The 15588-nt window shown below is 54.3% G+C and overlaps 1 long non-coding RNA gene across 6 annotated transcripts in view; it reads right to left on the reverse strand.

Annotated features, from left to right (window-relative positions):
* LOC309843181 overlaps positions 1–14436 on the reverse strand; it is a 41389-nt gene extending 26953 nt beyond the window's left edge. For 4 of the 6 annotated variants that reach the window (XR_014299989.1, XR_014299991.1, XR_014299992.1 and 1 more), the window contains exons 1-5: positions 13754–13805; positions 13490–13584; positions 9008–9088; positions 8675–8785; positions 1334–1438 (exon numbers count right to left, since the gene is read on the reverse strand). This is a non-coding gene — a long non-coding RNA (uncharacterized lncRNA). Of the gene's footprint in view, positions 1–1333; positions 1439–6789; positions 7079–8674; positions 8786–9007; positions 9089–13489; positions 13585–13753; positions 13806–14084 lie in introns of those variants that run through there. The other 2 variants (XR_014299990.1, XR_014299994.1) reach the window with 2 other exon arrangements.
* Positions 14437–15588: the final 1152 nt, after the last annotated feature.

Here is a 15588-nt window from a genome sequence, read left to right on the forward strand (position 1 = left end):
TATCCTGCTTCATTTGATGGAGGCCCAATAAATATTGCTGAGTGAAAGAAAATGAACAAATGAACAAGTGAGCAGTGACACAGAGCAAGACAAGAGTCACTATGTTACTCATAGACTCTTTGTGTTTCGCTGAAGAACTTTCTTGAGGTAGTGAGCCTCCCAAGTTTGGAGGTGTGCAAACTCTGGAGGTACTGATAATCAACTGATGGTGTTGAAACAAAGTGCAGCAAAGCAGTGGCATGGAGCAGGGGGAGTTGGTTAAACTTTCTGAGACCTTTCCAGCTCCAAGAGTCTGCAGTTCTCTGACCCTAGGAGTCATAGGAAGAGAAAATAGAAAATCCTTTGCGGGTACCTGGATGGCTCAGCGGGGTGAAACCTCTGCCTTCTGCTCAGGTAGTGATCTCAGGGTCCTGGGATCGAGCCCCATATCAAGCCCCACATCGAGCTCCACATCGAGCTCTGCTCAGCGGGGACCCTGCTTCCCCCTTTCTCTCTCTGCCCTCCTCTCTGCCTACTTGTGATCTCTCTCTGTCAAATAAATAAATAAATAAATAAATAAATAAATAAATCTTAAAAAAAAAAAAAAGAAAGAAAAAATCCTTTGGCTTAGGTTTGGAAGAAGATCTACACAGGGCAGATCTACACATAGACTCACAGTATTTTGGTTCAGCTTTTATTTTTTAAATTTTTTTATTTTTTTCTTTATTTATCTGACAGAGATCACAAGTAGGCAGAGAGGCAGGCAGAGAGAGAGGAGGAAGCAGGCTCCCTGCAGAGCAGAGAGCCCGATGTGGGGCTCGATCCCAGGACCCTGGGATCATGACCTGAGCCGAAGGCAGAGGCTTAACCCACTGAGCCACCCAGGTGCCCCTTGGTTCAGCTTTTAAATACCACCCAGATGGCCAGCCTCATTTACAGAGAAGCAAATGAAGCCCAAAGAGGGGAAGATACTAGTCCAAAGTCACATGGACAGGCCAGAGCCCCATGGTCCTAAGTCCCAGCCTGCTTAGGCCTCTACATGCATCAGGGCTCAGAAGAAAATACACAAAAAATTTTTCTTAAAGAAGAAAATGGGGCATCTGTGCAGTTCAGTTGGTCAAGTGTCCAACTCTTGATTTTGGCTCTGGTCATGATCTCAGAGTGGTGAGATCGAGCCCTACGTTGGGTTCTATGCTCGGCAGGGAGTCTGCCCGAGATTCTCTCCCTCTCCCTCTGCCCCACCCTCCTCTGCTCACTTTCTCTCTCTCGCTCTCTCAAATAAATACATCTCTTTAAAATAAAAGAAGAAGATGTTTTCCTCTTACAAATTCTACAAAATGACTTCTCTCCATACCTTTGCAGAATCAGATGCACATCACAGCAATAAGTCAGTGGGCTGGCAAGGATCCTGGCTCGAGGTAGGGAGGGGGCATCACGTGAGATCCTCACCAGACAAGACCTGGCGTGGGAGTGGAGAGAGGAGCATGTCTTTACCTTCTGGGGACTACTGGGACAGAGAGAACAGATGTGGTTAGTGTGGCCCAGAGCAGAGCAGGGACCTCTGGGAATAGCTACAAGGAGTGAGCTCCCAGAACTTTCCAGTAGAGTGATCCATGGCGGGAGTGAGCTCCTCAGTCCCTCTGGGGGCACAGCAAGGGCTTTGGAAAGGGACTTTGTTTCCAGGTGAGGGAGAGGAACGAAGACAGTCTCTGAGGTTCCTTCCACAAGCCAAAAGATTTCAGGATCTTTTTTTTTTTTTTTTTAAGATTTTATGTATTTGATAGAGATCACAAGTAGGCAGAGAGGCAGGCAGAGAGAGAGAGAGAGAGGAGGAAGCAGGCTCCCCGCTGAGCAGAGAGCCCAATGCGGGGCTAGATCTCAGGACCCTGAGATCAGGACCTGAGCCGAAGGCAGAGGTTTAAGCCACTGAGCCATCCAGGTGCCCCAAGATTTCAGGATCTTAAGGTTGGAAAAAGTCAAATTCATCTGGTTTAATGTCCCCCACAGGGCGCTGGAAGCATTGCTACAACACCCAGTTGACAGCCGAGATTTATCTGGAGCCCTCCCACCTGGACCCCTCTTGGGGCCTCCCACTGCTCTCCCCATCCCCTCCCCTGCCCCACCTAGAAGCCAGGGTAGCAGTAATGAGGAATTACCAGATCACACTCCCCTTAAGGCCCTCTGGGGTCTTGGTTCACAGGCCCTTCTGGTCTGGCCTTCGCCTGCTCTCTGACCACTGTCCTGGAAGTCTCCTTCATTCCACCACACGAGGCTGGCCTTCTTTCTGTGCCTTAGACAAGCTAAGCTCATTTCTGCCTCAGGGATTTTCACTTGCTGTTGCTCTATCTGGAATGTTCTTCCTGCAAATCATACCACACCTCCTCAGTGCTGAGGGGTACCACCTAGGCTCCCCTTTAGGGCAGAGGTGCACACTCCCCCCTCTGCTCTCAGTTGAGACTCTGTTGGAATGTCTCCTCTGAAGAGAGCCAGCCTGCCCAAAGTCTTGCCCCATCCAGCGAGCAGCTAGCTACCCAGTGGCGGCTCAGTGTGAGGGCACAAAGGCCGGGCTTGTTGCCTGGAACTGGGACAGCTTGGAGAGGCTCTCCTTGCTCCTAGATTTCCGGGGGTCAGCAGAGGCTTTTGTTGTGACTTGAGTGCACAGTCCTCCCTCCTTTACTCTGCCCTGCTTCTCTCACTCACTCACCTCTTCCTGCCTACGGCTCTCCATCTTAGCATCTGCTTCTGGAAGGTGGACTGAGGTAGCCTGGTGGGTATCTTCATCTGAGTCTCTGCTCAGACGTTACCCTCCTCGGCCTCCTCCTAGCTCACCGTGGGGCATGTCGCCCCATCTTTCTGTCCCTGTATCCTATTCTGTATGTATCAACTTTTGAAACTACCTCTTATTTTTCTTTGTTTCATTCCCCTGCTGTCTCTCTCCCAGATGAGAGTTACCATCAGTTTCACAAAAGCTGCTGCCTTGTCTTCCCTGTGCCCCAGGGCCAATGCCAGGGCCTGGTGCAAAACTGATGCCCAGCAAATATTTGCGGACCCCAGAGATGTGGGTGAGGGAGTGAGCAGGTGATGGAGTGAAGCATGGCAGGAGCTTTGCCTGTATCTGCCTTTCCTGCTCTCCCCAGCCCCGCCCTACCCCCAGAGCCCCCTAGCCAGGCTGCGGGGCCCCTCCCCCATGTGACCCCGGCTGAGCTGGGGCCTCCTGGGAGGATGGAGCCTGCAGCCGCCTTGGCTGCCTGCCCTGTATTGATCAAAGCTGGGAGGCCTGCTGGCTGAGGTCTGTCCCAGCCCGTGGGGGCGGGGGGAGTGGGAGGGGGATTCTGGCTGAGATTCATGCAGGGCTTGCCTGGGGCAGCGTGGTGCTGGCTAAAGATCCATCTGCTTTGGGGGCTGACAGCACCCCTTCCCCACACCTCTCATGGAGGCCAGACCAGCTAGCTCCAGGAGGATGGCTGGGCAGGAGGGTGTGGGGACTGAGGCTGGGCTGGGGCTTGGACACTGGACTCTCCCAGCCACTTGGTAAGCCCTGCTTTTGATGCCTACTGCTGTTTATGGAGATCCTACCAGGCTCCCTCTCCTGGGGCCATGGAGTGGACAAGCGGCTCTATACAGTCCTGTCTTGTGCCCCTCTGTGTGCAGCACCTTGCAGGACCCAGGGATGAGGTTCTCAGTGGTCTGGTGGGAATTGCACTGGTCACAGCTCACCATGATCCAGGGCAAAGCCAAGGAAATGGAGAGGGAAGGAAGGCAGCCAGCGGAGGGAGCCTAAGAATTGCTCCCTTCCTTCAGAGGTCTGACTCAAGAACTAATAATCATGGGGCAGTTGGGTGGCTCAGTTGGTTAAGTGTCTGCCTTTGGCTCAGGTCATGATCCTGGGGTCCTGGGATTGAGCCCCATGTCGGGCTCCCTGCTCCTTGGGGAGCCTGCTTCTTCCTCTCCCTCTGTTGCTTCCCCTTTTTGTGTTCTCTCTCTCTGTGTGTCAAATAAATAGATAAATCTTAAAAAAAAAAAAAATGAATAATCAGGGTAATTCCTATTTGGCCACAAAAGGTCCTTGGTCTAGAAAGGAGAAGCAACCGGTCCAAGGTCACAGGGCTATCAGCAGTTAAGCTGGGGCTGGAGCCCAGTCTCCCATCCGGCAGGTGGACTCAGAGAGCAGGGTGCCCAGGATCCTCAGCACTCTGCATGCAGGTACTGAGCACCTCCTCTGGGCGAAGCCAGGTGATGGGTGCCAGAGATAATATGGGGGGGCAGGGACCCACCCTGACCTCTGGTGCTCACAGCCCGGGAGAGAACATGCATGCACTCATGTGTACACACACACACAACAGTAATCCACACTGGTCCGGTGAGGGGGGAATGCAGAGCTGGGAAACCACAAGGCAGAGGAAGTGACCGCATCAGAGACATGCTGGGAAGACCCTCAGGAGGAAGTACTCTCTGAACCGGGTCCTGGATGATTTTGAAAAAGCAGGGACATGGGAAAGAGGCAGAATAGTCCAAGACTAGGCACAGCATAAAGAAGGCACTCAGGCTGCCATCCTCCAGGCCTCCAGACTCTGGACTCCCTGCCCTTCTGCCCAGAAACCACCGCAGTGTGAGAGCAAGGGCTCTGAAACATGACTGGGATCATGTGACTCTCCTGCTCAAAGCCATCAGAGGTTCCCCCACTGCCCTCTGGCTAGGGTCCTGTCATCACAGAGCTTGAATGTGAGAGGTCAGGCATTCCGTGTCCACCCATACCCATTGTAGAGAGAAGAAAACTGAGGCCCAGAGATCATACAGTGAGTAGGGGGCTACTCTGTAACTAAAGTAGGGGCCTTCCGAGCCCTGAACCGGACTCTATTTCCAGACACTACATCCTCTGTCCTTCCCTGAATGCCCAGCGAGTATTTAAGGAACATCCTGAGTTTCAGAATAGCAAAGCTGGAAGGGACCCCCATTCTACAGATGAGCACACCAAGGTCAGGAACACAGGCCAGCTTTGCAGTTCCTAAAATGCTTGCACAAAGATTCTTATTTAACTCTCACAACTGTGGGAAGTAGGCAGGGTAAAAGTTATCAGGCCCATTTGATAGATGAGGAAACTGAGGGCCCAAGAACAGAGTGATGGGTCAGGGTCCCCTGGTGGCTTCCTTCCTTCACCCTTCACACATACACTGCACGTGGGCTCTGTGACAGGCCCTGGGCGGGGTGCAAGCAAGGGGCAAAACCATCCTGTGCGCGGGGTGCTCGCAGTGTCCTTGGCAATTCGCAGAAGCTGGAGCTGCAGTGAACCCCAGCATGGGAACCCCAGGGGCTGGGAAGCCCAGGGTGAGACTTTAGGGGGTGATAGTTCAGGGGAGTTCAGTGTGGGAGCTGTGGAGGGAGGGAGCTCCAGGCAGGGCCTTGGCCCGTTTCAGGCTTCCTGCCTGGCCTTCTTACCGGAGCTCCTTCCTGGAGGATTTAAGACTATGTTGAGCAGTTGTTTTAAATTTCCGGGCAGGGGGCTGCAAAGGAGGGGGGTGTGCAGGCCGTCTGGGGTGTGGGCTGCTATTTACCAGGGCCCTTTGTGGGACGAAGCTCTCCAGGCTGGAGGCTCCCACAATTGCTTGCAGCTGGGCTGTCAGCCAGCCGGGGGAGTTGGGGGTAGGTTGGGAATGGTGGGGAGGGGGGAAGGCGCGGGCCAGAGAGGAGGCCAGGGGCCTGCAGGGTCCCATCCAGCCTCCGTGATGGCCTCTGCCTCCTTGGGTGGCGGCTCTTGGTGGGGTCCCAGACCTGGCTGAGGGTCCTTGCGCACAAATGTATCTATAAGCTGGGAATCCATCCGGCTGGACATTTCTGAGCTTTATGGCCTTGATGCACTTAATCTTTCATTTCCTCTCCCCTGCTTCATCTCCCCGCTCACTTCCCCTCTTTCCCGAGAGAGGAATTGCTCTGCTCCCCCCGCCCCCATGGTGTGGGGAGGCTCCCTGGCCCCTTTGTCAGAAGCTACCTGTGTGCACGGCTGTCCCGGATCCCTCCCTCTCAGTCCGGGCCACCGTTCACTCCCCTTCTGATGACAGTAGCGGATAAACAGGCCTGGCAGAAACCCCTGTTTCCTCAGCACCCACAGGATCGGCTCCTTAGCCAGAGAGCCAACAGCCTTCAGCCTCCTCTGTCTGCTCCCCTCAGGGATAGCCCACACTGCAGCCCCAGCCTAAGGAACCAAGGCACCTGTGTGGCTGCTCTCTCCCTTGCTCACGTGCCCCCCCACACCCTCCCTGCCCAGAGTATCTGCTGTCCATCTTTCCCCCTTGGCTCAGGCATCTCTCCCAGGGCAGGTCAGGGCCTGTCCTTGTACGCCTGCAGCCTTATTTTCGGTGAAAGGAGAGCACTATTTGGTCTTGTTTGTCTTACAAGCTTACTGATAGACCAAGGGGAGTAAAGGGCTTTGGAGGTTGTCTAAGACTGTATCAGTTCGAGGGTAGGGAGGTTAGATTCATTTGGGGGGATCCTACTCTCACAGAAACGTATTTTACCTTCAGAGTCATTTTGTGCTCCTTCTTGATGGGGTCCTAAAGCCAGATTCTGGGAGCCTGGCTTGTCTGTGGTATCCCAGCGCCCGCCTAGGGTCTGGCTCAGGAAATCTCAGAGGAGAGACTCCCCAGGTTCTTTCCCTTCATCTTATACCGAGGAGACCAAGGCCCAGAGAGGGAACTCACCCAAGGTCATACAAGAAATCAGGGCAGAGTTGGGACCAGTTTCTCGAACATTTACTAAAAACCTATTTAGTTTTAAAGAGCCAGGGTCCCTAGGCCCTAGGTCCCTACACTGGGAGCCAGGAGAAGAGTAGGTTTGAGCCCTAACTTAGTCCCTACCCCAAACTCAAACAAGTCCTCTGAATGCAGTCCTCTTTTCGCCGCTCCGGCATCCTCCCCTTTCCCCTCCCCCACCAGGTTTCCTTCCGGCCAATTCTGATGGTGGGGGTTGGGACTCTCCTTTGAGGCCCCTCCCATCTGTGCGCTCTCTCCTCCAGTGCCACACTCAGAGAGCTGGGTCAGGCCTTGGGGGAAGGTGGCTGGTCCCAGCTGAAAGGCCTCGTGGGTCCCATACTGGGAGAATGAGCCTGCATAGGACAAAGATGTCGAATGCCCTTTTGCTTTGGGGTGGGAATGGAGCCCTGGACCAGCATGGGGAAGAATGGAGCAGGATGGGTATGTCTGGGCAAGGATGGTAGGATGGGGTGAGGATGTGCTCTCAGGGGGTCCAAAATGGTGAAAGGTCAGACATGAGTCTCTAGTGCTTTGGCCTCGTTGTGGGGGATAGGGGGGAGGGGAGCCACCTCCCTGGTCCTATAGCAAGGTGGTGGGAACCTTGTAGGCCAGGGTCCCTAGGTCCCTACACTGTCACTAGGCTTTCTCAGCGTGTTTCTCCCCACTACACGGCACCAGCAGTGGAGACCTCCCAATCTTCAGCGAAACCCCAGGGAGATGGCCTGATCACCCCCATTTCGCAGGCATGGGGAATGACTGGTCTCTAGCTAGTCCACTCGGGAAAAGCAGAACCAGAATAGGAAATCAAGCCCAGCTCTAAGCTAGGGCACTTACCACTTTTCCCTTGAGGGCAGAGGTAGCTCTGGCCAGATTTTAATTGGACAAAGGGCTCTTCAGAAAGGTGAGGCAACTTGCCTCAGGCCACCCAGCCTGTTTGGGACAGGGACTGGCCAGGCCAGCCCTCCTGCCTGCTCTAACTGGCTTTAGCCCTGAATGACCTTCTCTAGGACCCAAAGCCCCGGACAGGGGAGACGCTCTTCTTCCTCCAGGGTCAGTTTAAGCTCCCAGATTTCACCTGGGAGCCCTAGAGTAAGGAGGAGGAGTAGGGGAGCTGGCTCCTTATCAGTTGTGTGGTGCCTGTCAGAAGAGCTCTGCTCTTGGAGAGTGAGTCTGCTCCTGTATAAATAGGTTCTGCCTTGTGGGGTCACTCGGGGGGATCTCTAGGAGACAAGGGAGGCAAAGGTGAGCAGTACTGACCGGGTCTCCACAGGCGAATTCCCTTCTTCCCTCCTCCTCTCCTCCTCTCCTCCTCCCTGCCTCCCTCCCCTTAGCTCTTTGGCCTTGAGGTCAGATGAGGCCTGATTAATGGCCAGGGAAGCTAGTTCAGCAGGGCCCCAAAACACAGGCAGGGAGTATGAGAGGGTAGGAGGAGGCAGGAGAGGGGACAGGGCAGAGCCTAAGGAGGAGACAGAAGTGGAGTGAGAGAGCTGGTCTCCAGATTTCTGTTCAAAGGCAGGAATTCATTTCTGGGGGCTCATAGCACTTGAGTTACCCACTGTCATCTTACCCTCAAGAACCCTGGGCTACCTGTTCTAGAAGGAAGGAACTACCCCCTGCTCTTTACTCCAAATTGTTCAGATGAGACCACAATGGGGCCTTGGGAAGGCAGTGACCTGGCACCAGGAGAGCCTGCTGGAATTTCCCCATCTTGTGGGCCCACTGGTTAAAAGGGGGTTGGAACTGAACCAGGGGTGGTGGAAGAACTTGTTTTGAAGCCAAGGAGCACTCGGTGCCCCCCCCCAAGCCCCGAAAGCTGCATGTTTACTTGGGGAAGCCCTAGGGGTCTGGAGGAGATTATGGGAGCTCTCAGGCTGGAGAGTCCCCCATGGTGGGGTCTCTTGGACCTGGGTCTCCGGGGTCTGCTCCACCTACACCCACATGCTCCCCACCTTGCACTCAGGCAGAACCCTTAACCCCCTTGATGGAGTGAGGTGGGGGCTGACTTCAGGTTGTCCTTCTCTCTCGGGCTGAATGGTTTCCTTGCAGAAGGTGCTCAGGCCCTTTAAAAATAAATAAATAAATAAATTCAAGACCAGATTTAAAGTCTTGCCTGAATGCTCCCAGCCTGGCTTCTCCCTCCCTCCTCCCCCTGGAGCTCTTACAGCCCCCACTGCCTGAGCACCCCCACCCCCAGGGCCATGCAGCCTTCCAGTTGAGTGGGAAGAGCAGGCAGGAATATTGTGTTTTGGAGGGCCTCCTGTGTGCTGTGCTGTGTCGCTTACCTTCCTGACTGACTTCATCGAAGCCTTCCCAACCTGCTCAGGTCCTTACAGCAGGCCCTGTCATTCCCACTTGTCCAGAACCTGGCGGAAGAGAAAGGCTGGGCTTGGGCTGAGGGAGGGTAGGGAACTTTTCTGGGGCTGCATAGGGGCAGAGCTCAGGACATGTCCTCAGTCTTCCAAGTGGAGCTCCAAGTTCTCGCCTGTGCCACCCTGCCCAGGATCTTCAGCATCAGAGGGCAGTGTCAGGCTGAAATGGGCAGACATCAGAGCCGAAAGCAGACTCAGAGACCATTTCAGACGAGATCGGGCGCGGTCAGGGTGGTATGGCTGTAGATTCAGAGACCATTTCATATGGCCCTTTCTCATACCGTTGGAAGCTGTGACCTGGAGGAGGCAATGGGCTCTCTCAGGGTTCCACAGCAAGTCATTCCAGGTGCCATGCAAGGTGCTAGGCGCTAGGGAACACAGAGCACAAAAATGACAAGATGCTGGTCTCATGGAGCTCTTACTGATGGAGCCCAGCAGGGCCTTTGGGGTTCCCATAAGGGAAGTATGGTGGCCTCTCATGATACAGAGCAGCCCCTCACCCAGAAGGTTTCCTGGACGAGGGGGTTTCTGAGAATGGAATGGTCACTGGTAACAGGCAGAGAAGGAGTGCTCCAAGAGCTGGAGTGTTGTTCTCCATTCTCCGCCCCTCACGGAACCACTGGAGGGAATTACCAGCTTAGAGTTACCAGGTAAAATACAAGATGTCCAGTAAATTTAAGTTTCAGATAAACAAACAAACAAACAATTATTTAGGATAAGTATGTCCCATGAAACATTTAGGATATACTTGTACTAAAAAATGATTCATTGTTGGGGCACCTGGTTGGCTCAGTCTGGTAAGCATCTGCCTTTGGCTCCAGTCATGATCCTGGGGTTCTGGGATCCAGCCCTGCATCGCATCGGGCTCCCTGCTCAGCGGGAAGCTGCTTCTCCCTCTCCCTCTGGCTGCTGCTCCCCCTGCTTGTGCTCTCTCTCTCTCAGATAAATAAATAAAATCTTAAAAAAAAAATTATTCATTGCTTATCTGAAATTAAAATTCAACGGAGAGTCCTGTATATTTTATTTGCCACATCTGGCAACTTAACCTGGCTGTGCCCTGGGGAGATGGGGTGGGAGGGTCTGAGGCTGGAGGCCGGGGGGGGCACCAGGGCAAGAAGGTGGAGACTCAGGAGATTGAGTCTGGACGGAGTTAAGAGGAGGAAGGAAGAGGCAAGGCTAACCCCCTGCCATCTGAGCAATCAAGTCGGGGCATGGAGGTGGCACCCCCAGGGAGGATGGTGGGAGTCAGGGAGCATGGTGAGCTTAGTTACTGACAGTTATGGCTGAGACTCTCAGGGCCCTCCTAATGGAAATGTCCAGGTGGCATCATGGCTAAGGTGCCACTGGCAGATTCCAGTGGAGAGAAGAGAAGGGGCTGACATGGACCAGTGGCTCCCCTCGTGTACCCCCACCACAGGGCTCAGTTGTGACTCAGGGCTCAGGAAGGGGCTGGGGGTGGGGGAACCCGACGCAACTGGTTCTGGTCCCTGGCAGTACCACCCCAGGTCTACCTCTGCTAGGCTCAGAGGACTGGAATTTGACTTTATCTTCCCAAAGGTCACCTTGCCCACAGCCCTGCCCTGGGGGGGTGGGGGGACGACATTCCCCACATTCCCTCCCAGGAGGTGGCTTGTCCCAGTTCCCAACCATCCTCAGCTCCTCTTGGCAGGCCTTACTGAAGGCCTACTACGTATCCCTGGGGTCTGGGCTTGGGGGTCTGACCAGCCTATGTTTGAATTCTGACTTTGCCTCCCATCATCTGGGCGATCCTGGGGCCAGTGACCTCTCCTTCTTGAGCCAACCTGTCCCTGTCCTCACTCGTAAATGGGGGATCGTTCTGACAGGACTGTTAGGTGACCACGTCTTTATATTTTTATTTTCATTTTTTAAAGTTTTTATTTATTTGTTTGACAGAGAGAGACACAGCGAGAGAGGGAACCCAAGAGAGAGAGGGAGTGGGAGAGGGAGAAGCAGGCCTCCCGCAGAGCAGGCAGCCTGATGTGGGGCTCCTTCCCAGGACCCCGGGATCATGACCTGAATGGAAGGCAGACGCCCAAGGACTGAGGCACCCAGGAGCCCTGGTCATGTCTTTTAAAGCATCACCTCAGCCCTTGTCTTTCAGCAGTGTTCTTAATACTGACTCCATCTTTGCCTTGAGCCTCAGTGTCCTTGTTTTAAAGAATAATGTAGGGGAGCCTGGGTGGCTCAGTGGGTTAAGCATCTGCCTTCGGCTCTGGTTATGATCTCAGGGTCCTGGGATCAAGGCTCTTGCAAGGCCCAGGAGGGGCTCCCTGCTCAGAGGGAAGTCTGCTCCTCCTTCTGCCCTTCCCCCTGCTCAGGCTTTCTCTCTCTCTCTCCCTCTCAAATAAATAAATAAAATCTTTAAAAAAAGAAAAAGAATGATGTAACCTGTCATGTCAAGCCAGGGACGGGCATGAATGGACTGTGATGGCCCACAAGGTAGCTGTATGGGAGGCCCCAGAACCCTATACTTCTCAAGTCCAGCAGAGCCTGGAAACAAAGTCTGAGGTGACCTTGGCCAGGGTCAGGCAGGGAGCAGGCAGATGGAGGCTGCAGGCTCCATGGTGTGGCTGCCGGGAAGTGATAGGCTGGCCAGAGGGCCTGGTGGCAAAGGCTGAAAACAGAGGCAGGGAAGCCCACAGACCTGGGCAGCCAGACCTCTGCTCTGGCTCTGTTATCTCGGGTTCCCCTATGCCTGCCTCCAGTCCCACCCCTCCTCCCAGGTGTGGGATACACGGGGCCAAGGGGACAGCCAACTGGAGCCCAAGTTTATCATTCTAGATTGTACTCCAAGGGCCTGGTATCTGGAATTCCCTGCCCAAAGGGCTCTGAGACCACTCCCAAGACCTGGGTCTATTCTCCGGGGGCTCTGCTGCAACCTTAGGCCTGCAGGATGGACAAGGAAGGAGCTTGGACATGGGGCCTGCACACAAGGACTTTTGGAGAGAAGGAAGAACTGGCAAGGGGATTGCCATTTGAACTCTTGCCCCAGGGTGCAAATATGAGGGGTGGGCCACCCCATAGAAGGACCAGGGTCAGAGGAGTCCCAGCACAGTAGTTGGAGGCTTTAGTTCAATGATGGGCCAATTTTACCTGCAGATTCTCAGACCCACTCGTGGAAATTCATATTCTTGGGCTTTGGAGAAGATTCTAGAATTTGCATATTTAATAAGGATGGCCAGAGACCATGACCTTTTACTTTTAATTTAATTCTTATTGTTTAAAATTTTTATTTTATTTATTTTTTAGAAGATTTTATTTATTTATTTGCGAGAGAGAATGAGAGAGAGAGCATGAACAGTGGGAGGGGTAGAAGGAGGAGCAGACTCCCTGCTGAGCAGGGAACCCAACTCAGGACTTGATCTCAGGACCCCAGGACTGTGACCTGAGCCGAAGGCAGACACTTAACTGAATGAGCCACCCAGGTGCCCCTTAAGATTCTGTTTTTAAGTAATCTCCACATGCAATGTGGGGCTTGAACACATAGCCCTGAGATCAAGATTTGCATGCTCCACTGACTGAGCCAGCTAGGTGACCCCCATTTAATTCTTACAATAACCCTACAAGGTAGGTAGCTGGGAGGAAACTGAGGCATGATGAGAAGTCTTGGCGAAGGGACGCCTTGGTGGCTCAGTGGTTAAGCATCTGCCTTTGGCTCAGGTCACGGTCCCAGGGTCCTGGGATCGAGCCCAGCATTGGGCTCCCTGCTCAGCAGGAAGCCTGCTTCTCCCTCTCTCGTCCCTCTCTGCTGAAGTTCCTCTCTTGCTGTGTCTCTCTCTTTGTCAAAATAAATAAATAAAATCTTAAAAAAAAAAACCCAAAAAAACAAAACCGAAGACTTGCCTAAGCCCTCCCAGCTGGCAATGGACAGAGCTAGGACTGGTCAGCACTTGCACTCTCCTGCCTGTCCCTCATCCCTGAACTCCAAAACCTCAGTGATAAAGGCACATAGACAATTTGGGTTAGAAGTCATTTGGACATATTCTACTTGGTTCCAGGAAAACAAAGCTTAGAATCCAATTGTGAAGCATAAATCCTCTTCTCTGGTCTGGTGAGGCCCCCACCCTCTGCTGACTCTGGGGCAGCTCTCAGACCCTGGCAAGATCTGTTAGCCTCCAGGCATCCATGTTCCCAGGGCTATCTCTCCAGCCCAGGTCTCCAGGTCTCTTGGCTCCAAACTTAAGTGTTCTCAAGCAGGAGCACCTCCCATCCCCAGACCTGCCCCTCTTCTGGCCCTGCCACACTCTCGGTGCTCAAGTCTGAGTGTCTGTGCCCATCCTCAGCTCCCCCTCCAGCTACTTCCAGCCCATAGGTCACCTTTCTGCCAGGTCTCCTTCCTTAATAGCCATGAATCTGTCCCCATCTCCCACTGACCTTGCATCTCCCTCATTCGGGTTCAGGCTTCAGCATCTCCCAAAAAGACCACCGGATCCTCCAAGTCACTGCATATATGGCATCTAGAATGATCTCTAGAAAAACAAGGGACAGGTCATGCCTCTGTTCACAACTCTACAGTGGCTCCTGTCTCAGTGCCCTTTGACTAAAAGCCAAGTTTTTCTCTACTTTCCAGGAACACTGAGGGGCTTTGAAAGTCTTCCTTACACCCACCCCTTCCCCTCCCCTGCGTTATTTTTTCACCTCTATGTCTATGTCTTCACTGCTGCTGTTCCCTCTTCCCTTGGGTTTCCTGGCTAACAGCTACTTCCTCAGATTCCAGCAGCACCGCCTCCTGCAGGAAGCCACCCCTGCTGCACCCAGGCTGGGTCAGGACCCCTGCTGGGGCTGCCAAGGCTCTCTTGCAGCACCTGCCACCTGCACTCAAAATAATAGCTGATATTTATTGAGTGTTGACTCCATGTATTTTTCTATATTGACCCACTTAACCTTCACAAGCACCCTATGAGACAGGTTCTATGATCATCTCCAATTTCAGGTGGGTAAAAGGTTAAGTAAATTGCCCCCACACTACCTGGGGATCTGCAACCACAGTGGCTGGCTCCAGAAAGCTGACCTCTAATCCTGAGATGCCGCCTGCTGCTGTATTGGGTGCATCTGCAGGGGGGGGGGGGGACAGTGGCAGAGACGGGGATGGGGTTTGTGTGGCACATCCTGGATGGTCCTTCTAGGGCGGCTTCTGCCCCATCAGGATGAACACAGCGGCTAGCCCAGGTGCTGGCATGGGTAGACGCCTGACGCCTGGCGCTTCTGCCCTAGTCTCAGACCTCTGCGGGGCTGTAAGGGCCCCCGGCGACCCGGGCGTCGGGCGGCCCAGCTGGGGCGGGCTTGGGGCCAGATGGGCTGTACCGCGGCAGCGAGGCCAGTGTGGCCGACCGGGGCCGTGCGTTGCCATGGGGACGCGGGGCGGCAGTCCCGCCCCGGTGGGCGGGGGAGCAGGTGGCGGGACGGTGCGCCGGCTGGGGGAGGGGCCGGAAGGGGCCCACGGGGGCCGGGGGGCCGTGGCTGGAGGGGCGCGCCCCGGGCTTCTCCTCCTCCTCCCTACCTCCCCGCTCCCGCTGCTCCCTTGGCGATTCAGGCTCTCCCTCGAAGCTTCAAGTTAGGGCCCCGTCCTGGCCTCGGCTTCCCATCCCTGTACATCTGGGGCGTATAACTTCCTTTGCTCTCTCCCTCCTAGACTCAGTTTCCCCGACTGTGGAAAGGAGGAGTTGGGCTAGGAGATTCTTTCTTTCTTTCTCTCTCTCTCTTTCTTTCTTTCTCTCTCTCTCTCTCTCTTTCTTTCTTTCTTTCTTTCAAGATTTTCTTTATTTGACAAAGATCACAAGTAGGCAGAGTAGCAGGCAGAAGTGGGTGGGGGGAGCGGGCTCCCTGCTGAGCAGAGAGAGCCCGACGGGGGGCTGGATCCCAGGATCATGACCCCAGCGGAAGGCAGAGGCTTTACCCCACTGAGCCACCCAGGGACCCCAGGCCAGGAGATTTTCATGCACGCTTCAGCGCACATAGTTTTTATGGCTCTGGGATAGGCCCAGGAGGATTCAGGGTTGGGTAATTTCTCATCCTCTTCTTAGATGTAGGTGAGGTTAGTTCGCATCAAATGACGCCCTTCCTAGGTCCCAGTTGAGGGGATTGTCGGAAATAGAAGAGCTGGCAGAGCTGCATCCCCCCTCCCCCCTTCCCACCCCTCTATCCCCAATCCCCCCACCCCCTCCCTGCCCACCGTGAACCCAAGCGTCCCCATTATACAGAGCAGGCAACGGAAGCCCAGAGAGGGTGAGGAACCTGTTAGGGTTACACAGCGAGTCGCAGGCAGAGGCAGGGCCGTGAGAAACTAGGTCTTAGCTTCCCAGTGCTCCACCCATCACCTGCTGCTTTGGAGCCCAAACCCTTGTCAGGGTGGGGGGAGGGGCAAGGTGCTGTGTGTGGGGGTAAACAAAGGTCCCCACTCTGTGCTCTGCCAGCGCCAGCTGCCAAGATGGCGGGAAGGCTGCCTGTGAGCGCCGACCTGAGGTGCGCGCTCC

Source organism: Mustela nivalis, assembly GCF_964662115.1.
Source record: "Mustela nivalis genome assembly, chromosome: 10".
NCBI lineage: Eukaryota > Metazoa > Chordata > Mammalia > Carnivora > Mustelidae > Mustela > Mustela nivalis.